The 20,121-nt window shown below is 37.8% G+C and overlaps 1 pseudogene; it reads right to left on the minus strand.

Moving 5' to 3' along the window:
* Positions 1–16,155: 16,155 nt before the first annotated feature.
* LOC104659768 lies at positions 16,156–17,223 on the minus strand (annotated as a pseudogene).
* Between the last annotated feature and the right edge of the window lie 2,898 nt (positions 17,224–20,121).

Genomic DNA, 20,121 nt, shown 5'->3' on the forward strand with positions numbered 1-20,121 from the left:
AATGCAGTGGCATGATCTACACTCACTGCAACCTCTGCCTCCCGAGTTCAAGTGTTTCTCCTGCCACAGCCTCCCAAGTAGCCTGGACTACAGTCATGGGCCACCACACTCAGCTAATTTTTGTATATTTACTAGAAATGGGGCTTCACTATGTTGGCCAGGCTAGTCTCAAACTTCTGAGCTCAGTTAATCTTGTTCAGCTCTGCCTCTGAAATTGCTGAGATTACAGGTGTGAGCCACAGGGCCTGGCCTGGATAAGGTTCTCACTTCCATACCATTGGAGTAAATTCAAACGTTGCAGTTGCCTCAGATCATGATTGTTGAAACAGTAAGGAGGGGATGTTTTTAGGAACTCTACCAGTGGGTTACCACGGCTGCAATTTGAGTCATGAGCAGACTTCTCCCCATACCTGGTCCCACAGCAGACAGAAGTGACTCCATAGTTGTGGGCTTGAGCTTCAGTGTCGTCAATGAAAAGAAAAGAAAAATGAAGACCTATACTGTCTCTCCTTGTCTGAGCCATTAATTACGACTATGTTTCCCTGTGCTTGTATTTAGCAAGACTTGAAGATTACTGTTTTTCTTTCAATGTGGCTGCAAGGTCACAAGCTACTCAGGCTACAAGTTATGCTAAGCCAACACTTAATGCTCTAAATTATGTAACCTGTCATTTTATAATTAGCTGTTTTAGTTCTGTTTGGTAATTTTGCTTATAAATACCCCACTCAGTCTTTGCTCAATGCTCAGCCTTTTTGAATATAATTCTGCTGAGCCAGGGCATCTCAATAAATCTTCCTGTTTCCCCATATCAGTCTCTGCAGTCTTCTGCTTCCCACAACATTATTGGCCAGCCAGTAAGATGGAGGGGAGGTGACAGGTTTGTGGTCTTCTTTGCCCCTAGGGGATTAAGCTCTGGTTCTTTGGTGTCCTGTGACCCCTGAAGCACCTTCAGGGGAACTTCAGCCTGGAGGAGAGAACAACCCTCTTGTGACCCAGGGCCCCTACCCTGCAGTGCACTGGTAACTAAGGGGCTACAGGATGATTCCAGGAACAGCTCACTTCCGAAACCTCAGTAAGGTATTTGGACCCCAGGCAGGACCCATCCCATATAGGACTGAAAGGGAGCCTAATCACCTCCTAGGGTGTAACTGGTAATCTGACTGAGAGGGGATCACGTGGTGAGAGTGGCTCACCAATTCAGAAGAAACTTACACCTCAAACAACACAGCATGTAAGAGTGGCCACTCGGTCAGCTCAGAAGGAAACTGGAGGTGGTTAAAGTGGCTTGCCATCCCAATCAATAGCATGGGAACTGGTAGTGGGATAGTGTGTGAATGGAGAGGCCTAACTAGGTTAATCAGCCATGAAGCCAGGAACCACAAGTCTCTTAGCAAAGACTGTGTTTCAGACCAAGTGTGGGACTGACCAAGACAAGTGGCGATCCACATAGGGCTAATAGAAGCTACACCACAACTTCTGAAATTGTGGTGGGCTTAAGAAACTCCCCAAAGCTAAGTGTTTTCCAAAAACCTTTATAATACGAGATGATCTAGCTGGTGCAAAACAAAGTAAAATGTGAGCATGAGTGTACTACATCATAACTGGGAGGAAATGGGAAGAGAGTCATCAAAACCTACACCATCAAGATATAACTTAAAGAAAATTTTAAGAAAGGATTTACAGGAAACTACAAAAGTATACTAACATCCCAAAGGTGAAAAACTCTCTGTCAACTAAAATGGCCCTCTTTTGGTGTTAAATAGATGACCAAAAAACTATACACATGGAAAAAATTGGCCATGGGTTTGAGGTAATGACAAGAGTTGTTATTTTTGTTGTTGCTGTTGCTGCTGCTGCTGTTGTTGTTGCTTTTAATGTACATAATTATTTTTTCTTGCTTTTCCTTCCTGTTAGCTGTCCTGTTTCTTTTGGCTTTTGATGTCCCTGCCTTTTGGTGTCCCCAATAATGCATTATTGCTACTTTCTCCAGAGCCTATAAAGCTGTTAGGAGATTTTTCTTTGTACTTTATTTCTTTGCCTCCAGCTTTTAAGGGATTTTTCTTTTTGTATATAGTTCTATGAACATGTAGTGTGGTAAAAGTATATTTACAGTGTGTACAAATATTGACCTTTTTGTCTTTTGGTAGCACAAGGGCTCTTGTTAGGGCTATTAGTTTTGCCTTTTGGGTTCATGCTCAAGTAGATGGAGATTGAGCTTCTGTCATTGTGTTTAATGTCACCGCTGCATACCCGGCTTGTTGGAATTTTTTCTAGCTCAAAACTATTTTCATTTATGAAGTATTGAACATCTGGGTTTTTGAGGATTTGATCTGTGAGCTCTCCATGTCCAGAAACTGCATCATCCACTGTTTAGAAACAGTTACGGAGCGGAGCTTCAGGTTTAACTGGAAGCCCGGTGGTTGTGCTTAAGTTGTTTACTGTTTATTTAAGTCACCCTCCAAGGGCTACCTTACTGTGGGAAAAAAACATATACCAACCTAAACAGCCTGGCTGGCGCTAAAGGACATGGGAACTAGAACAGACCAGACTCCTCCTTATTACACCTCCACGAACCCAATGTCACCTTGAAAGTTGAAGGCCAGCTGATGGACTTTATGGTATCCACCAGGGATACACACTCAGTAGTGATTCGAACCATAAGGGCCATTTTTCAAAAGTTATAAAACTGTCACAAAAGCCACAGGAGTCTCAGAATAAAAACTGTTCTGTCAGTCAAGGAGATGTGTCATCAAAGGCCAAGAAGTCCAACATAAATTCCTCTACCTCCCAAATTGTCCAGTTCCCTTGTTAAGAAAATATTTACTCTGAAAGATTTACCCTAGGATAAATTTAAGAGAAGGTATTCGTATATTTTGCGTAGACTAGTTCTTTTCTGGAGTGTGACTAGAGTAGGGCTTGTTGCCCACTTATTAAGCTGAAGTCTCATGTAGATTGGTCATCTTTTGGAGTGATCTGAGCAGGGTCTCAATGACCCTTGTTGCAATGACAAGTTGGTCTTGTTGCATGATTAGCTGTGTTGGATGATTTGGGTCCTGATGCCTCATTTTCTTGTCTAGTCTATACACAGCCACAACTTAAACATTCATCAAGTAAGTAAATAAAATTAAAAACCTTAAGTCTAATAACTTACACTGTAATACTAATTATTTTATGGTTATTCTGTCACTATGCTCAACCTCCACCACAGGTATGAATCTCTAGTTGTAACCATGCTAACTATAAATATGCTATTCATTGGTTTGCTGTTATTTCCCCACTTAACCGTGATATAAAAAAGCACTCATGAAAGGATGCCCACCCTCTACACATACTACATAGTCCAAAAACCATAAAGCCATGCACACTGCTACTCATTTAACTCTAACTAAATATCAACCTTTGCCCAAAGAAGAAAAATGCTTCTCCATAAAGAATAAAGTAGTATGAATACCTTCTCTTAAATTTATCCTATGAAAGGCATAAAAAATAAAACAGAGGAAAATGTGGCAAGACAGGGGTTAAAAAGGAGAGAAAAACAAGTTTTTCTCTGTGCAGCTAGCTCACTGCAAGGACAGTTATAAAATAACACCATCTAAAAAGTTGAGTCCGATGGAATGGGTTGTAAATAACCCCAGTTAAGCAAAGTTGAAAAGTAAAGCAAACTGCTTTACTCTCTCCTTCTCTGAAGATCTGTTATGACTATGTTTACCAATGCTTGTGTTTAGTCAAATTTTAGGATTCCTGTTTTTCTTTCAACACAGCTGCAGAACCCAGATATACAAGGCAAGAATTTATGCTAGGTCAACAGTTATGCTGTAGATTACATAACCTCTCATTGTTTAATTAGCTGCTTTAGTTCTGCTTCTGTAAGTTTACTTATAAAAAGCCTGCTCAGTCTTTATTGAACACTCAGCGTTTTTGGACATAAGTTCCATGAGCTGCTGCACCTAAATAGATCCTCCTGTTTTCCTCAATCAGCCTACCTGGTTCTCTGTTTCCAACAAGGCATTAAAATAAGGCAGAGCAGAAAGGTTCAGGGTCCTCTAGTAAACCTATGAATTTTTCTTCCTATTAGCATTACTATCTTTAATAAAGCAGATTATGGGTCAGAATTGGAGGAGAAACATCAACATAATTATTTCTGAGAATGAGTTATAATTAATCATTTGAGATGTAGGTTTCTGTGCCAAGATGCAGGGGGGACAGACCATTTATCAAAATATGGGCCTTCCCGGAAAAAAGCAGAAGGAGACAAAACAAGTATGTGTAGGTTTTCAAGAAGTAGGTGCAAGATACCATGTAACTAAGGTGCTGGAGTGGTTGTTGTTTACTTGTCACCAGCAAAAACACATTCTAAAACCAGAACTTGCAGTCTTGCAAATCTCACCATCCTAAAACTGTATCTGCCCATATGGACTACAAGTTTAAAGGCTGCCCCAGGAATACAAGTTGGTGGGAAGAAAACAGACTCAAAATTCTATTTATGTAATATCAATAAATCTTGGATTCATCCCACCCAAAAACTCCTGAGCTTTAAATCACTCTATACAAATATCTATGGGAAACTGTTTGCACACTCTCCCTTAACCTGGAATCCTATTTGCTCAACTGGCTGAGAACATAGCAAGCAGTCAGCATATATCCTCATTCTTAAAGAGCTCCATTATCAGAAAATTCTGAATTGCTTGTTGAAGAAATACCTTTACAGACACAGTAGGAAACTCAACTTGCCTAGAACAACAATATTACAACGGAATGCTGGGAAACAGCATATGTTGAGGTACAACTAATTCCAAACCGCCCCAAATAGGCCCATTCTCCTGATTCCTTCCTTTAAAACATTCTTGGTAACAACTTAATGCTCCCCATACCTATCAGGTGCCCTCTGGCCTCTCCTGGATCTGCGGGCCATAGGCATATCGACCATTGCTGACTAAATGGTCAGGGATCTGTGTACTAGGAACAATTAGGCTGCCATCTTTCTAATCCCCTTAGAACAGGGAAAATCTTTAGGGTATCCAGTCTATGATAAAACGAATACAAAACAATCAAACAAAAGACATAATCATGGCCGGGCGCGGTGGCTCAAGCCTGTAATCCCAGCACTTTGGGAGGCCGAGACGGGCGAATCACGAGGTCAGGAGATCGAGACCATCCTGGCTAACACGGTGAAACCCCGTCTCTACTAAAAATACAAAAACTAGCTGGGCGAGGTGGCGGGCGCCTGTAGTCCCAGCTCCTCGGGAGGCTGAGGCAGGAGAATGGCGTAAACCCGGGAGGCGGAGCTTGCAGTGAGCTGAGATCTGGCCACCGCACTCCAGTCCGGGCGACAGAGCGAGACTCCGCCTAAAAAAAAAAAAAAAAAAAAAAAAAAAAAAAAAAAAGACATAATCATAAAAAATTCATAAAACAATAAATGGCACCCTAAAAAAATCCAATACCATGGGTCAGCCACCTGGGCAGAATATGAAATGTGGGGATTCTTCACCCCTATTTTCATGCTCTACCACATTATCAGGTTACAGGTAGTGCTGAAAATCATTACTAATAACACTAAAAAGGCACTAAATCTGCTGGCCCAACAAGCCACAAAAACAAAGAATGCTATCATCGAAATAGACTGATATTACACTACATCCTAGTACAGGAAGGAGGTGTGTGGGGGAAGTTCAGTCTAACTAATTGCTGCCTAGAAATTAACACAAACTGAAAGGTCGTCAAGAAGATACCTGCCAAGATCCAAAAATGGGCCCATGTTACAACACAGACCTGGGAAAGGTAGCCTCCAGTTTCCCTCATCGGGGCTGGTATTCATCCCTTGAAGTAACTTAAGACCTGAGTAAAAATAGTTCTTGCCATATGAGGATTCTGTCCTGTTCTCACTTGTCTCTTACACTCCTTGTTAAAAATCATTCAAGCAGCCATAGAGGCCCTTGTGAACAAACACACCATCACTCAACCAATGGCTTTAATTAAACATCAATCGCTGAAAAATAGGAAACTGCCCCCTATATGAATAATTAAATGGTGATGGTGTTGTCTATTAAACCTCATTTATAAAAACCATCAAAGGGGGAAACGAAGCAGGCAATGTTCAAATCAAAGAAATAAACAAACAAAAAACATGTTCTTTCTACTAAGCTGATTCTCTCCAAAACTCAGCTGATAAGCCAAGCCCTGTTGGGGTTCTGATAGCAGTATCAGAAGAGTGGGGGCCTGTAAAGAATGAATTCCAGAAGCAGGAATGAGAAAAACAAGATTTTTTTATCAGTTTAGGCTCTTTAGAACTGACCCCATACCATTATTCTTTGTTCTGCTCTCAGAGCAATTTTTATGACTACTTTTAGAACTTGTAAATACTTTGTAAGTTCTTGTTTTCCTATCCATATAGAATTACAAAGGTCCATGAGACATAGCTGAATTACAACAGCCGACACTTTTAAAAATTGTATTTGTTCTGCCTCTATAAGCTTCCTTGTCTGTCCTGCAGATTCCATGCCACTAGCCAGCCAACCTTCTTTGGTTGGATGTATAAAAGTGAAGTCCTGTCTTTGTTCAGGGCTCACTGTTTAAATGTTATTCCACTAAGTCAAGGTACACCTTGTAAAATCCTCCTGTTCCCTGCATTGGTTTCTCCTGTCTCTTATCTCCCACCTACAGTGGCAGCTTTGTCCTCAGTGACAGGGATGAGCAAACAGCTAGGTCCTTTTCTTTTGGGACGAAAGTAATTACTCTCAAATATGAAAGAAATTTCCTCAAGTGAAGTCACCTCTTATTCCCTCTGAAACAGTTAGAAATACATCAGCCTAAAAACATTTCCAAACCTTCCAGGTTAGCAGTTTCTTGGTTATAGTCATGGCATTCAGGAACACATAGAATTACTCAAAGAGCCAAGGGATTTTGAGAAGCTTGATTTTTCTGATTGAAGTGTAAATATGCTTTGGAAAGCACTCTGTAACACCTGATATAGAGCCTGTCTCTACTGGGCTGTTTCCTTGGGGCTGATCACAAAACCGTGAATCAAACCAAGCTCGTGACATCCTGAATTTCTAGTCACTGAGGAAGACGGTCAGCAAGCCGCTACCCAGTACTAGAGCAGGGAAAGGCAGAAGCAGATGAGTACGTGTCATGGCCACAAGAGGAAGCTTCTGACAGGCTAGTCATTTGTCACAGACCTGGGAAAGGGAGTGAAAGTAACACAATAAGATAAGGGAATTCAACTGAATATCTTGGTGTTCTGCCTCTGAGGTGAAATGCAGATTGTAATAGTGGCTTTAACAATTACTCACCAGTTGCAGTGGCTCATGTCTGTAATCCCAGCACTTTGGGAGGCTGAGACTAGTGGATCACAAGGTCAGGAGATCGAGACCATCCTGGCTGAAACACCATATCTGGTAAAAATACAAAAATTAGCCAGGCGTGGTGGAATGTGTCTGTAGCCACAGCTACTTGGCAGGCTGAGGCATGAGATTCACTTGAACCCAGGAGGTGGAAGTTGCATTGAGCTGACCGCTCAACAGCACTCCAGCCTGGGTGACAGAGTGAGACTCCATCCCCCAAATAATAATAATAATAATAATAATAATAATAAATTATTAAGCAGCATAGTGAGTAGCATTGGTGTTATTGAGAAATTTTTATATTCATCATTTCACTTCTTCATCTGGGCTCAAAGGAAATGGAAAAAGCTGAAATTTTCTGTCTCTGATATAAGGTGTCCAATGGACATACTTCATTTCCTTCCATTGTGTCCAAAGAGGTTTCCGTATTCCACCATGTAGGTACAAAATATACACCAGAGCAGAGAAGTAGTTATTCTTCCTCTTTCTTTCGTGACAAAGAGGTGCTGAAACAACATTGCTATCTTGAAATTACTCTTCCATGTAAGCAAGCAATCTCGTGTATGAGTAACTTTTTTCTTCTTCTTCTTCTAGAACAGAGGCAGTTGCATTTCTGCCTGCAGAAATTATCAACTCTCTCTTCAGATATTTTAATTTCATGAGAAGGATTGTGACGAGATGGCAGGTGGAGATAGAGGAAAATACTGTGCTGCTTTTCTCTTAATTTTGAAACTAACTCAGTCACTGCTGATGATTGAGAACAAGGCAGAGCAAAAGCTTCACGGTCCCTCAGGTGAACCTATACATTTTTCTGCTTATTTGCATTGCTAACTTATTAAAATAAATGGTTAGAAGTTAGAACCGGAAGAGAAAAGTCGGCATAATTGTCTCTGTGAATGAGGTGTATTTAAACATTTGAGATGTAGGTACTCATGCCAAGATGCAGAGGGAACAATTTGTTTGTAAAGGTTGGGATGGATCCCTATTTTAGGAATAAGAAAGAAAGGATCTCTCATCATACAACATGTACGTGAGTTCTGACATTAATATTTTTTTGTGAGTCTGAAGTATCCTGGGGTTAAACGCATACCTGATGGTTCATTTTGATGTACTTGCTAAATTTCATTTTTATAAGTCACCACATGTCTTAGGTTTTTAAATTACATATGTGTTCCAATAATGGTTCTTACAGCAAAGTATTTTATAAAATTAATGCATACCTAATTTCAAAATTCTTCTCATTCCCCCAGGTAATCAGAGCTCAAGAAGGATGACCCATCATATGACCCAGCCATCCCATTACTGGGTATATACCCAAAGGATTATAAATCATGCTGCTATAAAGACACTTGCACACGTATGTTTATTGAGGCACTATTCACAATAGCAAAGACTTGAATTCAACCCAAATGTCCATCTGTGACAGACTGGATTAAGAAAATGTGGCACATATACACCATGGAATATTATGCAGCCATAAAAAGGGATGAGTTTGCTTCCTTTGTAGGGACATGGATGCAGCTGGAAACCATCATTCTTAGCAAACTATCACAAGAACAGAAAACCAAACACCACATGTTGTCACTCATAGGTGGGAACTGAACAATGAGATCACTTGGACTCGGGAAGGGGAACATCACACATCGGGGCCTATCATGGGGAGGGGGTGGGGGGAGGGATTGCATTGGGAGTTATGCCTGATATGAATGACAAATTGGTGGGTGCTGACGAGTTGATGGGTGCAGCACACCAACATGGCACAGGTATACATATGTAACAAACCTGCACGTTATGCACATGTACCCTAGCACTTAAAGTATAATTTTAAGAAAAAAGGAAAAAAAAAAAAAAAAAAAAAAAAAAGAAGGATGACCCAAGAAGTCTGCCTATGAACATACTTCAATCTAGTGATGAAGTCGAAATGTACCTGGTTTCCAAACACACCATGTTCCATACACACACTGTTAATCGTTAGTTTTGTCAGTCATGAGAAATGATTAGAAATCTGCCTGAAAGAAGTTATTGAATCATTAAGAGTTACTATGAAAACAATTTATAGAGTTTTTAAACTTGTGAAATTGATCCTAATATTACTTGTAATCTAGTGGAGAACACTTGATTAGAATTTCAGGAATCCGTTGGCACTGATTCAAAATGTTTTTATTTATTTGTTTATCTATCTATCTATCTGTCTATTTTGAGACAGATTCTCACTCTGTTGCCCAGACTAGGTGCGTTGGTGTGATCTCAGCTCACTGCAAGCCACACCTCCTGGATTCAGTGTCATTCTCTGGCCTCAACCTCCTCCCAAACTCCTCATCCACCCAGCTTCAGGTCCTCCCAAAAATCCTGGGATTCAAGGATTGAAAATGTTGATTCACTTTTAGATTATGAAAATTTATACATAGCAAAAATTATTACTCTTTATATGAAAAATATCAGACTACGTAAATAATACTTTCAAAAATTCCTGAAGCTACCAGAATGAGGAATGTAAAATTAGGGTTGAGACACTGCCTCTTCTAGGCACCAGCACTGCTGGAAAAATAAAATAGTTAAATCTGTCTTGCAAATGAAGAAAAAACACTGAGATAGCCATTCTACACAGAAGGGAATATCTCTCAATAATAATAATAAAAAAAGTTATCTGATGTTCAAGTTTGTAAGTACTCTGATCATGGTGTGCTTCCTTCCTCAATTTTGAATACATTTCTGCACACGCATATTATATAATCCAGGAAACAGTCAAATCACAAGTTAATTCTTAACATGAATATGCATAGTTAATCCTGTATTTAGCAGTGCATTTTAAAACACTGATGTACCCAACAGTTACATAGATTACTTTCATAACGAAAAACACAAAGTTTACCATTACTAATACCCAGTACCTATAGTCACTGAATGTCTGGAACACAGTAATAATGCAGAAGACCAACTTCTTTTGAAATTGGCTTAACTCAGGTTGATTTCTTGCTAAATATCAAACTTTATTATTCCAGGAAATTAAGTTTTAGGTTAAAAATATTACATAGTAACCCCAATTTAAAATATGTCTTCAAATCTATAAAAGTAAGTGATTAGTGGTCCGTGGCCAGCTTGAAATGAGGTTTTAGAAGTGCTTACGAAACTGTTTACCCAGAACACTGAAAAATGGTTGAAAATGGAGGTCATTTTAATAAGGTGACCTCTTTTAATCAAGAAAAATACTTAAGGAACAAAATTCTGTGGAAGATACTTGTGTCTGTGGATTGTATTATAAATTCTTAGAAATCAAAAAATATATATATATATACTCCTTAAGGTGGATCTGGCATTTATTTTCCAAAGATAATGAAAACTGGATGAGTATGTTGTTGAAATCCATAACTTATTATAAGATTACTTTTGGAAAGTTTGTCAATAAGTCAGACTCCAGATCCTTTAGTAGTAGATTAAAAAATTGCTTCTGGAAAGCTTTTCAATGAGTCAGAATCCAAATTCCTTAGTAGAAGAGGTCAGCATAATTGTAGCTAATTTTTGCATTTTTGAAAAATATTTTCTTCTTGGCTGAGGAAATTAATAGGGTCCTGGACTTGGGAAGAAAAGTTAATTTGAGAAGTCAGTCATGCAAGTCACATTACCTTTGAGGAAAGGTTAATAAATATCAGCTGTAAGAATTGAAACTTCACACCAACTCCATTTTATTTCCTATGTAGGATAGCAGTTATTTGAGGACAGATGGCATATATGTGAATTCGTGGTCACATCTCTTGATGGTGATATGTCACAGGTCCCTATTAAGGAGTATCACACATTCCAATGAGTGTCTTGGCAGAACTACTTTAGCAATGAATGTGAATATGCCACAAATTTCCAAAGTATGAACAATCATTTTGACAAAGTGTTGCCTTTTAAAACTGCTAAGATAATACCTCCAATATTTGTTCTAAAGAAAAAGATGTAACCACTGGAAAGTTTTCCTTGGAGATACATCCCAGCAGCTTGAGACAGAAAGTGAGGTATTTGAACACCTACATTAGTTTGGTGAAATACGCATCTGTACTGCAGAAACTGAAGAAAACTAACTAAACAAACATTGAAGCAATTTCTATTAACTACTAAATATCTGCATATTCATCTGTCTAGATGAGTATCATCTATAACACCTCTTACGACAATTGGGACTTGTCTTCATAGATAGACATTCATAAAATTTGTCTCAGGTGTATATTGAGGGAACGCTACTGAGGAATTCACATTTGTGACTGTTATCTTTATTTTTTATATATTGATACTTCATATTGGTCAGTTGCCTTTTAAGTTATCTATAGTTGTCCCTCTTTATTTCTTGCATTTTCTCTTAATTTCATCTTTGCCTTATATAATAACAGTGGCCTATGTTTTTAAACAAAAGATTGTTAATTTTCTCTGAATCTTTATTTTCAATATTTCAGGGTGATTATTCCTCAGTGAAAGCAGATTTTTATCAATCTAATGTTAGAGTACTTTATGTTTTAACGTATGAGATTAAACAGCTTACATCTAATATGCTTACTCTTTTATCTATATAACCAATAACTGCCCGGTTTTTTATTTACCATAGATTTTCCTTGTCTCTCCCTTTGCCTCCTATCTGATTTTGTTCTTCTCTACCTCTCCCCACCCACCACTGGTTTCTCTAATTGTATTCTTTTACTTTTTTTTACTTACATCTATTCTTTCCTGTTTTTCACCTTAATCACTATAGTTTTACACTTTCTGTGCTAATCAGAAGGAGCCAATTGGTTGGCATTTTTTTAACAGAGGAAAATGTATTTCCAGCCCTGTTCAGAAAACATACAAAAAAGACAGACACATAAAATCTTCCTGCATGCCTCTTTTATTTTGAGATTTACTTTCCTCTTTGGTAAAATAAACTAGCCTTTATGTGTCTTTGCCTTGGTCTTTTGAGAAGTCTTGAATATTGACATAATCTTTGTGAGTTAAAAATATATTTTCAGTAAATGATAACTTATGTGGGTTCATATTTTGCGTAGAGATTATTTTCATAATCTGTGTGTTTCCCGTTGTATGTATTTTTGTCTTCTGTTATTTCTTGCGAATGTATATAAAATCTTCCACCACAGAGTTCAACTTTCCTAACTCTTGTTTCATCTATGGTCACCAGATATAATACAGGATTACCAGTTATATTTTCTTTTTAAATAATCAACAAATAACATTTTAATATAACTCTCAATATTCTATCAATTTAGTAATATTTTCAGTATCACAGAGGACAGGCTCATACTGAAAACCAATTTTTTGTTGTATGTCAACAGGTAACCAAATTTTTAGTTGAAATGTGGTGTTTCAACTTTATCATTATCCCCCTGCACCTGGCAAACTTACTTACAGATATACCTAGGAAAGAATTTATTCTTGCTTTACTTGTGCAGAATGTACTGCATAAGAAACAAACAACCAAAGAAAATTATTTTAGTTCCTTTAGTATGTGTTTCATTTTTCAATAAGGTATAATTGTCTATTTAAAACAATTTTTTTTGTCCTCCTACCCACCTGTTTTTGCCTCTAGACTCCATTTCTTCCTCTGAGAGAACACCTAAACCTACTTGTGGATGAAGACTTGTTTTGATTCAACTTTTTCTCCTTGAGTATGAGCCTTAAGCCAAGTCTTCCTTGGCTACCCCTTAGGACATGGAACATCCATCAATGAATTCTTAATGTTGTCTGTGGAGTAGTAAAGCAATCCTTAGTTCTTGGGTGTTAAATGATTCTTAGAGGGGGCAGTTTTATGTTACTCTTTTCAGATTTTTAGGAACTTAATTGTTTAATCTAGTATTTTATGCCAGTTTCTGCTTTGGGGGTAGTTTTATTTTGTGTGTAACATGAAAAATCTAGCCTCAGTCTTGAATATTCCACACAATAGAGGTTGAGATAAAAATCTTTTCTCTCATGGATTTCATTAAAAACCTCATTCTGTGTTAGTTCCTAATATCTGCGGGACATGACTTTCTGTACTGACTTAAATATTTTACCTAAATGTCTGAACCACACTTTCTTTCACCAATTATTTAGGCAGGGAGCCCAACCCCATGGAACACAGAAATGGTCTCTTTCCTGCGAATATATCTAAATTTACTCCTCGTTGACTGTTTCAATGAACAACCAAGTTCAATCTCAAACTAATATTGTTGGAATCCAAACCTCAGAGATTTTTTTTTTTCTTCGTAGTCACTGTGATTTTCCTTAAATTTGTCTTACACTTATAACCTCTGGCTTTCACAGCAGTTGCTTTGGCAACTATTAATTTTGCTTCAGTGAATTAGAAAAAAGTGCTTGACTTCTATTAAATATTTGTCACTTAACAAATAAAACCTCTAATATAGGTATTAAAATCATTTATTTTATTTTATTTTCTCTTCTCTTCTCTTCGCTTCTCTGCTCTTCTCTTTTCTTTTCTGCGATGAAGCTTCTCTTTTGTTACTCAAGCTGGAGTGCAATGCTATGCTATCTCACTGCATGCTTCACCTCATGGGTTGAAGGGATTGCCCCACCTGAGCTTCCCGAGTAACTTGGATTTCAGGAATATGCCCCCATACTGGGCTAATATTGTATTTTTAGTAGAGAAGGGATTCTCCATGTTCTTCAGGCTGGTCTGGAACTCCTGACCTCAGGTGATCCAGTCACCTCGGCCTCCCAAAGTGCTGGAATACACACACACACACACACACACACCCACACACACACACATATATTCAGAGGAATATATATATACACACACATACACACACACACACACACACACACACACACATATATATATATCAGGTACTTTGTTACATGAGTGCTGGGTACCCAAGACAGATAGACAAGAAAATTAATGTGATAGATAAGAAACACCTCCTGGATGGAGTGATGTCTGTGCTGTAAGAATCTTAAACAGGCAAATAGGGAGGGAGGGTTTTATCTCCAAGAAAATGATAGGACGAAAGTTACCAGATAGATAAGGTCATGTCTGAAAGTGGAGCTGTCTGAATGTCTGACTGTGGTGAAACAGAAAGACATGAAGATGAAACAAAAACAAATATCAGATCTGGAAGGGATTTGTTCAGCCATGTTGAGGATATAGACCCAGAATCTAAAAGATATTAAATCCTGACAAAAGCAATTAAATCTGATTTTGCATAGAGCATCAAACAACGTGATGAAAATTAGAGGTGGGGTTTGGTGGTTCAAGCTGGTAATCCCAGCATGCTTGTGGGCCAAGGTGGGTGGATCACATAAGGCCAGGAGTTAAGAGCATCCTGGCCAACAAGGTGAAACCCCATTTCTACTAAAAATATAAAAATTAGTCCAGAATGGTGGGTATATGTAATTTTACCTACTCAAAAGGCTGAGGCATAAGAATTCCTTGAACGCTGAGGTTGAGGTTGCAGTGAGCTGAAATAAGGTCACTGCTCTCTAGACAGGGTAACATAGCAAGGTTTTCTCAGAGAATAAGAAAAAAGAAAAAGATGAAGAAGAAGAAGAAGAAGAAGAAGAAGAAGAAGAAGAAGAAGAAGAAGAAGAAGAAGAAGAAGAAGAAGAAGAAGAAGAAGAAGAAGAAGAAGAAAGAAGGAGAAGGAGGAGAAGGAGAAGGAGAAGGAGAAGCAAGAAAATGTGTAGTTAGAAAATATGAAAGGTGGACTCTAACAGGAGGTAATTAAAGACACAAACATGTTGGAATGCTTTAATGTAATGATCAAAAAGGTTAACTGTTCCTGCCAGCTGTGAAATTCCACCATGCTGCTGACAATGATGCAATCCAAGAGCATAATATGATATAAAATTTATTGTTCGAGTGATGACACAAGTAATTGTGATCATGGTCACTGAACTCACTAGGTATTAACTGCAATGAAGAAAATCTTTGCCAACTAAAATTCAACTTTAAAATAACTGGTGAAACTGTAATTGAGAAAATACTGAAGTATATAGCATGTGTTAACCTTTCTCTAAATTTTCAGTCTGTCTGTATGTGTCTTTGTGTGTTTCTGTGAGCATTTATTCCCTTTGTGTCATCCAAATTCTTGCCCCTATTTTATTTATGCCAGATTAATTGAGAAGTCACATTCTTTTTCCTAACTCCAGTTACTTCTCTTCCCTTGCCTGCTGTCATTGTTTAGTGTGTCCCTCCAATTTTCACGTTGAAATTCTGTGTCTATTGTGATAGTGTTGACAGATCAGACTTTTAAGAGATGCTTAGCCATATGGGTGCAACCTCATGATAGATAGTATTATCTGGAGAATAAGTTAGGTGTTGTGTGGACTTTGGGTCAAAAGACGAGTTTTTACCCCGAATTTCTGTTCATTGCATGTCCTTCATCCTATGGGGCCATCCTGCCATGTTGTAATGTACAAAGAAGATCTCATCAGATGCAGCTCTTTGGACTTTCCTGCCTCCAGAACCATAAGCAAAATAAGTCTTTTGCCAAATCACACAGGCAGTGGTATTGTGTTGTTTCAACAGCAAATGAACCCAAAGACTATTGTTTCTTCCTCTTCAGATAACTAAATTAGGGAACTTACAAAGACACATGAAAAATTTCCTCTCAAATGATCCATATATTTATTTTTAAGAAGTAGTACAGTAGCCTGCCACTGAAACAAAACCCCATTTTACTCTTAACTATACTTTCATAAATAAAAAAAAGCAAACATAAAAGTAAACATGCAATTTTATTGCTCCATAAGGTAATTGCAGAAATCTTTATTTATTTATTTTGTCAATGTAAATGTTAGTCTCCATGTGTCACGCATAATTTGGTGCAGTTTTAATGGAAGATCAGTGTTAACTAGTGTGATATTTGTCCAGTGGTGATGGTTGAGTAGCTGGCCTGGAAAGAGGGCTAGATGATATATCAGCTATCGTAGACATTTACAACCACCGGTGGCCTGCTGGTAGCAGGTTAGGATGTGGAGCCTGATTGACTGATACTACAGGATATCTCGTTGGAACAGCAGGTGATTCTACTGTCAGCCGCAAAAAACTGTTTAGAAAGGGAGATATTATGTGGTATAGAGAAGTTGTGGTTGTAATAAAATTCACAATGCGGCCCCTTGTTTGCATGTATGTGCTGTGAGAGTGCATATGAATAGTGCTTAACCGATTTAAAATGGCACGTTGATCTGTTGCACTTTGTTCTGATGGTCCAATTGAGGTTGAACATGAAGGAGGAGGGAAACCACATATAATTGGGTCAGATGAACTGGCAATTATCTTTCCGACAGAAGATTCCCTTGTTATAGACAGTATTTAAATTTGTAGAGGTTGAAAATAAACTTTCTGCACTAACTTCAGCAGCTAAGCAGGATTATGCTTCTCCATGTTAGCCCCTTCTCTGATATGCCTCTGGTTGAAATCTTCATGGAATAAAGAAGGTGTAACTGAAGCATTTTTAACATTAATTCTTCTTTTCACTCTTACTAAAAGTTGGGGACAGCCACGTTTGAAATTTGGATTATAATAGCACTTCAACTAAAACAAACAAAAAGAATGTAATTCAGTGCCACTTTAAACCAAGGGACAAGTGACAATAACAAATATAACACAATAAATTTCAGATTTCTGCTTCATCACACAAACTTAATGTCATCAAATAATTCATGAACATAGTTTACTATTTGTATGCATGTGCTTTTTGGAAAAAAGCACTCAAGTTGTTAAGCCGTCAAGGGAACACATGCTACATATTAATAGCAACACTTCATTAAGTGGCTTTGGTACATTTATTTGGAGTTCAGTGATAAGATTCAAAATGGTTACCAACATTTCTTAAAACCCTGAAAGTTTAATGCTCAAGTTAAATGCAGTAATTGTTACCTTAATGTGTCCTAATATAATTTCAAAATCTTGCATAACTTGCCTTGTATTAAACATATTTTACTGTATGTACAAAGTAAAACTTACTTACATTCTATGTAAATTGGTAACGGAAATATGTTAAGTACCTTTGTTTTAAGACACAGATGCTTTCTCTTTGGCCAGAAAGGTGGTGGTAGAAAGGCAGATCTTTGAAACTTCGGTCGCGAATATTTTAAAATCCTTAAAGTTGACTGCAAACAAAACTGTTTGTACTGTCAGTTTGCAACTATTCTGGCAAGATTCTTCTTTTCCAAATTTCTTTCTTGAAGTGTTTCATAGATGCACTTGCAAGGCCGTTCCTTTCAAGCTCCCATGAAATAGACTTTGAATTGTCACTTTCAACTAGTTTTCACAAGTTTTCTGGGAAAGGTCAGAGGAACAAGAATTCATTATTTTATCTGGCTCCAGAGACAAAACGAACGGTTGTCACGTGGTCTTTTTAAGAAGATCTGTTGACAAAACCTGAAACAGCATTTTCTTAATCGTGCCTGAAGTCTGAGCCAGGATCTTGCTCTACAATGGAGACATAGGAGGTTCGTGACACCAGTTCAATCATCTTTGGGAGAAAATCTTGATGTTTTCTGTAAGAACCGTGTTCCATCTCATAATAGATATTTCTTAGCCCAGGTTCCAACCTGCGTGGTTTTGAGATTGCAGCCTGTCAAAGGCTAGTCAGGAGTTTCTAGAGCAGAGAAAGCGCTATTACACGCATCACCAGGGTTCCCAAGTTAGTAGCAATGGAATACAAGAGACTGTGGTCTCCTAGCAACCAACAAAACTGGTCACAAAATGTTTCCTTCCCAGCCTGAGAATGCATTCCAAAAAAATAAAATCTAGATTGCTCAATTACTCCGTGTAAGAGCAAAAAATTCTCATTCTCTGTAACAGCACATAAATAAATAAGAAAAATAATGTCCTCAATCTCTGAAATAAAATGTAATTGTCTTCCCTCACACACACAACCTTACTGATTGTGAAGGGGAGCTTCTAGCCTTGTAATGGCAAATTGAAAAGAAAAAGAAAAAAATCAGAAAGAATTTTGAAAATAAAACATGCCACTACCATTCAAAAGTTTTCACCTTCTGTTAGCACTGTTTCTTCTCTTCTGTAGTAAAAACCATGGTTTTTACTAAAGTTTGCCTTTAACCATAAATTTCTTTCATTTAAAGTCTACACGTGAAAATCATCATTTTTAGCAAGAAATCTGATGAAAGCCAAACTGGGTTCTGTTTGAAATGAATATATGTCTCTCAAATTCCACAAATCACAGTTTCATCTTCAAGGAAGGTACACGTGGCTGGTTCTGTGGACTCAACCCATAATCTTAATAATTTGGGAGGCCAACACGGTCCAGATCAACCTGTTGGTCAGAAAGGTCGAAGCCCAACCTGTTTAACACTGTAAAACCACATCACTAGCAAAATGTAAAAAATAGCCAGCAACATGGCAGGCCCTGTAGTTTCTGCTACTCAGGATGTCATGAAGAGATCACCTGAACTTGAGAGGCAAAGGTTTTGGTGAGCTGATTAATTATATTCTACTCCAGGCCTCCCAAGTGACCCGCGAGGAGACTCCATGCTAATAAAAATCATCAAATAAAATAAATAAAAATAAAAAAAATCCAGGCTTGAATATTTCAACTTGCTGGAAAAACAAAGTTTCAAAACTTATTCATATATTATAAGCTGTTACAAATTGGCTTTCTAGATTATATTAAACTGTATTTTTCCACATCTCCTAACATCACATGGTGTTAAATATATACTAGTTAGTCCTTAGACAACAGTAGTCCTTTATCTAAAAAAAAAAAAAAAAAAAAAAAAATCCCTTATAAAAAAAAAACAAAAAAAAAAAAAAAAAAAAATAAAAAAAAACAAAAAAAAAAAAAAAAAAAAAAAAAAAAAAAATAAAAAAAAAAAAAAAAAAAAAAAAAAAAAACAACTTGACAGCCGGGTTCTGCCATATGCCTAGCGCTGTAGGGGGCAAATGGTTTGGTCTAACTCACTGCAACCTCTGGTCTTCCGGGCTCAAGGGATCCTCTACATCCTGTCTCCCGTTAGATGTGACCATAAGCACACAACTAACGAATCCCAGATAATTCTTTTGTATGTTCGATAGAGATGGGGTTTGGTCATGCTGCCAAGACTGCTCTTGAACCTCTGGCTTCAGAGGATATGCCCAACTTGGTTATAAAAGTGCTGTTGTGACTGATGCATAAGTCACCACACTGGTTCATCTGTTAACCTAAACGTTGGTAGATCTTCAAGAGGAACATGACCAATATTCACATTCAGACAAAACTCTCAAAGAATCAATCCACAGTTTAGTGGTTGTGTTGTCCTGACTGTTGAATGTCCGCAATGATTGATGCACAGAATAACTCGAAAAGATTCCATTTCTTTAATTCTTTTATTTTGTTTTAGAGAACAAGATTCTTCGTATATTGTTCAGGCTTGCCAAACAATTATAAGGCTGAAGTGATTCCACCCTTCTAAACTTCTGATTGCTACGGTTCGGGTTGAGCAACCATATCTTCCTAATTTTTAAAATCCTTGATAGCGATGTAGAAAAAGGTTTTCAACTGTGTTTCAATATGTTTCCTCTGTGGGTATTCTGACTGACAGTCGCAGTGCCCTATGACCTTCTAAACGAATGGGCCATCCTTCCACTTATGTTTTCACAGAGAAAGCATTTCCTTAACTACCCTAAACACTATAACCACAAGTCAGGCATATGGGAAATAGAGATACAAATGTAGACAGATATAGTCCCCATCTCTTAAAGACCTCACAAGGTTCTTAAGGGAAAGATAATCACAATCATGTATGATAATTTCCTAACTGAGGCAAATAAAGACTGAGGCAGGGAAAGAGACCTAATGATTATCTACAG

This window comes from Rhinopithecus roxellana, chromosome 22, assembly GCF_007565055.1.
Source record: "Rhinopithecus roxellana isolate Shanxi Qingling chromosome 22, ASM756505v1, whole genome shotgun sequence".
Taxonomy (NCBI): Eukaryota; Metazoa; Chordata; class Mammalia; order Primates; family Cercopithecidae; genus Rhinopithecus; species Rhinopithecus roxellana.